Genomic DNA, 6,000 nt, shown 5'->3' with positions numbered 1-6,000 from the left:
TGAGCGATTTTTTGCTACTGTGCATGTGCAAAAATCACTAAAAACTCGTACTACGGTAATAGACGTTAAATCGGGCGCAATAGTGCACGGCTCAGAATCAGCACCTTTATGAGGCTAGGATGTTAGCATAATGTCCCCGCACCCTAAACCTAACACCCCATTCCCAGTGCCTAAACCTAACCTCCCCCTCCCTGCACCCTAATCCTAACACTACCTCCCCGGTGCCTAATTCTAACCCCCCCCTAGTGTCTAACCCTAACCTCCCCCTCCCAGCACCCTAATCCTAACACTACCTCCCCGGTGCCTAATCCTAACACTACCTCCCCGATGCCTAATCCTAACACTACCTCCCCGGTGCCTAATCCTAACCCCCCCCCTAGTGTCTAACCCTAACCTCCCCCTCCCAGCACCCTAATCCTAACACTACCTCTCCGGTGCCTAATCCTAACACTACCTCCCCGGTGCCTTATCCTAACCCTCCCCCTAATGCCTAACCCTAATCTCCCCCTAACACCCCGATACTTACCTTCGGGATGCCAGCGGTCGGGATACGGGTTCCCGGGATCCTGACCTGTCAGGATTTTGGCACCGGTCTTCTGGCCGTCGGCATCCCGCGCGTCGAGATGCTGACTACATCCCATACAGAACTCTGTACTAAATAACATGATTTATTTGGTCAGACCTGGCTTTCTGTATCTGTTTGTCAAAGCTGCATTACCATCATGTATACTCATAATAAACCTCTGTGATTATCCAGTCTCAATCCACCGGCTTCAGTTATCCCGACCTGTGATTTCCCTTCCAGGAGACTCTGTTATTTATAGTATATCAGGGCATATATACATTCTTAGCCTCCATCGTGCTCATAAAATACATCTTTGATTTATATATCCTGAAATCAGAAACAAATTAACATTTTTTTTTATCTTTCATATACAATGAAATTAGTAAATATCTAAGCAGATTGTAATGCGCTTGGCTTATAGAAAAGCTCCCCAGGGGCCCATGTAGTGTGTTGCTATTCATAACCCAATCCGCAGGGACGTTTTAATAGTAGATGTGGAGCAATAATTCCAAAGTTCTCGTACAATAGGATATTATATTCTTTCTTGTGTTTTCTTTTCTTTTTTTTACTTAAAGGTATTTGTGTTAAATAAATAAAATGAAATGGCCGCTTTGAAAGTAATGTATCCTGAACCGCGGGCCAAGAAGCGCAGCTGCGATAAGGACCAGACACACCATTATTCTGTCGTGATCGCATTTGTACTTTCACGCCGTGTTTCAGGTTTTCCTTTTATCGTCAAGGAAGTGGTTAACTATTTATTATGGCGGAAACTATGATGGGTAATGCGCCAGGCCACAAAATAAAAAGTTTTCTGTATCACTTCCGGAAAAAAATAAATAAATAAGAGAATCCACATAAAGAGTTACAGAGCATTCTGGCGCTATATAATTAATAAATACCAATGATATTTTGTCCTCGACCTTACTTGATCCAGGCGAATGGCAGTGCCCCGGTTTGTAGATACGGGTTTAGTAACATGTCATTATTGTGCTATCTCGTTGTCGGTTTAAATCATTCTTACAATTGTTTCATTTAATGTTGATGGTTTGAATTCAATGTGACAAATGTATTCAGCCATTAAGGAATTTGTGGCCCTTGAAGCTCAATTAATCATAGTAAATGAGACCAATGTTAACACAAAGAACAACCCTCATTTATGACCAGTTCACTATAAGCTACTCCCTCCAGAAATGCACAATCCCAGCAGCTATTGGCATTGATTCACAGGGGTATATTTATTAAAGTGCGGGTTTTTAGAAGTGAAGATGTTGCTTATAGCAACCAATCAGATTCTAGCTATTATAAATAAGTGGAATCTGATTGGTTGCTAAGGGCAACATCTCCACTTCCAGTCCTTAAAGAACTCACCCCCCCCTTACACTTATTTAATAAAGGGACGCAAAAAAGAGCGTGTTCTCAAATAGGGGGAGTGGTCTCAAAGAGAAAATGGCGTGGTCACACAATAGTATCCCGATTCAAATTATGCCACACAGTAGCACAATCTTATTCACATTACACCGCTCAGAGTACCCCTGATTCACACTACACCACATAGTATTGTCCCTTATTCATGTTATGACACACAGTAGTGCCCTTTTTACACAATACCCACATTAGTTCCCCTTATACACAATGTCCACAGTAGTAGTGCCCCCAGTAGTAATGTCCCCTGTAGTACTGCCCACAGTAGTAGTGCCCCTAATGCACAATGCCCACAGTAGTATAGCCACTTATACAATGCCCACAGCAGTAGTGCCCATTACACATAATGCCCACAGCAGTAGTGTCCCTTATGTTACCACTACCCACTGTAGTGGTAGTGTCCCTTATGCAGTGACCCAGTAGTAGTGCCCCTTATGCAGTGCCCCCATTAGTAATGCCCCCATTAGTAATTCACCCTGTAGGAGTGCCACCAGTAGCAATGCCCCCTGTAGTAGTGCCCCAGTGGTAATGCCACCTGTAGTAGTGCCCCCAGTAGTAATGCCTCCTGTAGTAATGCCCCCATTAGTAGCGCCCCCTGTAGTAGCCCCTTACACAAAAAAACACAATACTTACCTTAAGCCCCACTCCTGCATCCGCAGCTGTCCGCCTGGCCGTCCGCTCCTCGGAACAATGGGAGAGACGTCATAGCTGTGTGAGCTCCAGCCTCCGACTGCCGCTGTGGGGAAGGAGCCGGGAGCCCGCTGGTAACATCTCCCTGTGGCAGGGCTGACAGGCTGGGTTAGGTGGCACGGAGGAGGGGGACTTGGTTCCATCTCCAAATGGAAATGACGGAACGCAGTACCGCCACACTTTAACCCCTCTCCACTTCTATAAACCCGCACTTTAGTAAATATACTCTTTAAGGTCATCATCGCATTTTGACAGTTTGGCTCTTTGTAAGATTAATGTCTATTAGTATTTATGCTCCGGGTGTAAAGCAACATACTGTACATTCTTATAAAAAATTCTTAAAATAACCTGCAACGTAACTTAGTCTTGCTAGGAGGTGACGCTCCATAGTTTTCCATTGGTGCAGATAGGGGAATCCTGCTCATAGGGGATGATTCAATTCTCAGGCGATGCCAACAAGACCCGCGATCCAGTGTCACACTTACGGTAGATGGGATATTTTTTAACGCAACCCTATGGGGCCGTAAACAAAAATACGCAATGTTGGGGCAAATTGGCATGCCCTTGCTGGTGTTTCTACGCCATTGCAATGGCACATCGAAGGAAGTGCCCGCTATGAATTAACCCCATGGAGTCCTCAATCGGGAGCTGTATAGAAATCCCTGAAAAAAACTTAGACAAACCCAAGAGAGAGATAATTTCCTGTATTTGCTGGAATATTGCTCACCCTGGATAACACGATTTCCCTTGTTATTTATTTAATTGGATTTGTATTATTTTTTTCCCATTATTGTAGGAATCTTATAGGTCTTTATGTGGCAGAAACTGGTAGAAACTGCCATAACGGCATGGGCCGGAAAGTTGTACTTCTTTGAATTTCTGGAATACCATAAGACGTCCTCTACACAAAGCAAGTTCGTCACCACTGAAAGAGCTTCAACAAACTGGAAGAAACTATGGAATCGGTATGAATGACCGCCGGATCTATGGCCGGCGGTTCATATACCGACAGCGGAACACAGGCAGAGGGAATCCCAACAGGTAAGTAAACTAACCTATCCCCAACCCTCCCTTAGGGGTGCCTAACCCTAACCTCCCCCCTAATGCTTAACCCTAACACCCCCCATAAGTGCCTAAACCTAACCCCCCCTTCCGGCAGCCTAAACCTAACCTTCCCGGGGGGGTGCCTAACCTTAGCCCTCCCGGGGGGCCTAACCCTAAGTCCGTCCCCCCCCCACCATGGCGCAGCTGCCCGCGCCAGGCTTACCTTCTTTCGGTATGTGGGGCGTCGGGCTCCCGGCGTAGGGATAATGACAGGCATCAAGATTTCGAAGCCTGTCATTAGACCCCTGCCGGGATTGCACAGTCGGGAAGCCGGCATTTAGACAGTCGGCTTCCTGACTGCAACCCGAAACTATAGTCTCAACATCTGTTCTAGGAGGGACGTAATAAATCCTACACAACATTAGCCAGCAAATTAAGAGACTAAAGGCACAGCGGAGGGTATACTCAATGAGAGATGACAGAGGCATCACCACGAAAGACCCCACAATAACAGCACAGCTCTCTTCTGAATAACTACAAAACCTAAATACATCTTCATAGGAGGAAGCAATTCTAGAATGCATTAAGCACCTGGGAAATGACCAGATCCAGATGGTTTTGCATAAGCCAAAATCATTTCAAAATATATTTTTTTTTTAGTCTATTAGACTTTATAGATGGTTCCCCTGTTCCCCATCTTTTACAAGGTAACATTTGGCAGTTGTTTGCAAAGGTAGCTGTGATTCACTATAGTGTAATATCATTTTATTCTATATTTCTTCTTTATCAAAATATGTAATACATTTTTTTTTTTTAAATCATCTTTTAGAACACCCGTAATCACTGATTCAGAAGGGTAAAGTGTCATTTTTACCTGGCAAATATACTTGACACAATATACAATACACTCAATCTACTAAATGATTAGTAATCTTAAACATAGATACTTTCAACACACTACACTGAGATTTAGGGGCAGATTCAATTAGCCGTGGGGCTTACAGTGCGGCCAGGAGCTATTTAATAAATGCTGTAAACCTATTTTTACGATTTACTGTAGATGAAGAACTGAACACATCTAAGGCATACTTGCCGACTTGAGAAGCCCGGGGAGGAGAAGCAGGTGGGCAGTATTGGGGGCGGTGCCGGCAGAAATCGCGTAATTAAGCACTTCCCCCAACATGAATTTGCCGCGGTGACACATATTTTAAATAGGGGGCAGGGCTAAATGACGCAATTCTCATAGAATCGCATTATTAGCCCCCCCCCCAATGCACGGACCAGCCGACCTCCGCTAATATTCTTTCCATTCTGCCTACGTCACTAGGAAGTGAGCAGAATGCGGGAGAAGTGCCTACCCTTCTGGGGGTGCGGGTGGTTACCTGAAAAATCGGGAGCCTCCCGCAAAATCCGGGAGGGTAGGCATGTATGATCTAAGGTCACATGCAGAAATTCAGAAACTTCTGAAGGGTTCACAAACTTTCTAGCAACACTGTACAGATGTGCTCACATACACCTATCCTCAAATCGCACCCAATATCCCCATTTGGCACATCAAGGACTTTGCGACTTTTTCTTATATTATGCGTTTTAATCTGTTACTTCATACCAGTACCTTAATGACCGAAATACTCATGCTAAATACTTAGGGGGTCATTCAGACCCGCTCGCGAGCGGCAGTACGCTCGCAAGCGGGTCGATGTTCCCCACTGCGCATGCGCACGACGGAGGGAGCTCCGTCATGCGCATGTGCGAGACCCGGGGAGCGACGGGCTTTCCATCGCTCCGGGTCTCGCACCAAAGGGGGCGTGCTGTCGATGTTGATTGACAGCACGCCCCCTTTGGTGGGCGTGCCTGCCAGACAGAGGCGTTCCCATGAGAACCCCTACCGTCTGAAGCCGGCCCCACTGACATCACTAGTGATGTCAGTGGGAGTGATTTTGGGAGTGGGAGTGATGTCAGTGGGAGTGATTTTGGCTCTGATAGAGCCAAAATCTCTCCAGGGCTTGTGGCAGGGAGACCCTACCGCAGGGTCTCCATCGCAAGTCCGATGGTCGCGATGGTCAAGACCATCGCGACCATCTTTTTGGCCGCTCGCATATGCTGTGGGTGGTCACCCACAGCTATACGAGCGGCCAGTAGGCCGCTCCATTTTCATGGAGGAGGGCCCTGATTCAGAGCGAGCGCTCTGGTCAGAGCGTTCAGCTCTGAATCAGGCCCCTAGCACACTATTAGCTACCTAGGGTCTGATTCAGATTTGCACGCAAATGGCGACGTTT

The sequence above is a fragment of the Taudactylus pleione genome, unplaced genomic scaffold (assembly GCF_031769625.1).
Source record: "Taudactylus pleione unplaced genomic scaffold, aTauple2 ptg000327l, whole genome shotgun sequence".
Taxonomy (NCBI): Eukaryota; Metazoa; Chordata; class Amphibia; order Anura; family Myobatrachidae; genus Taudactylus; species Taudactylus pleione.
The sequence above is the reverse complement of the archived record's forward strand: the minus strand, read 5'-3'. Positions refer to the sequence as shown.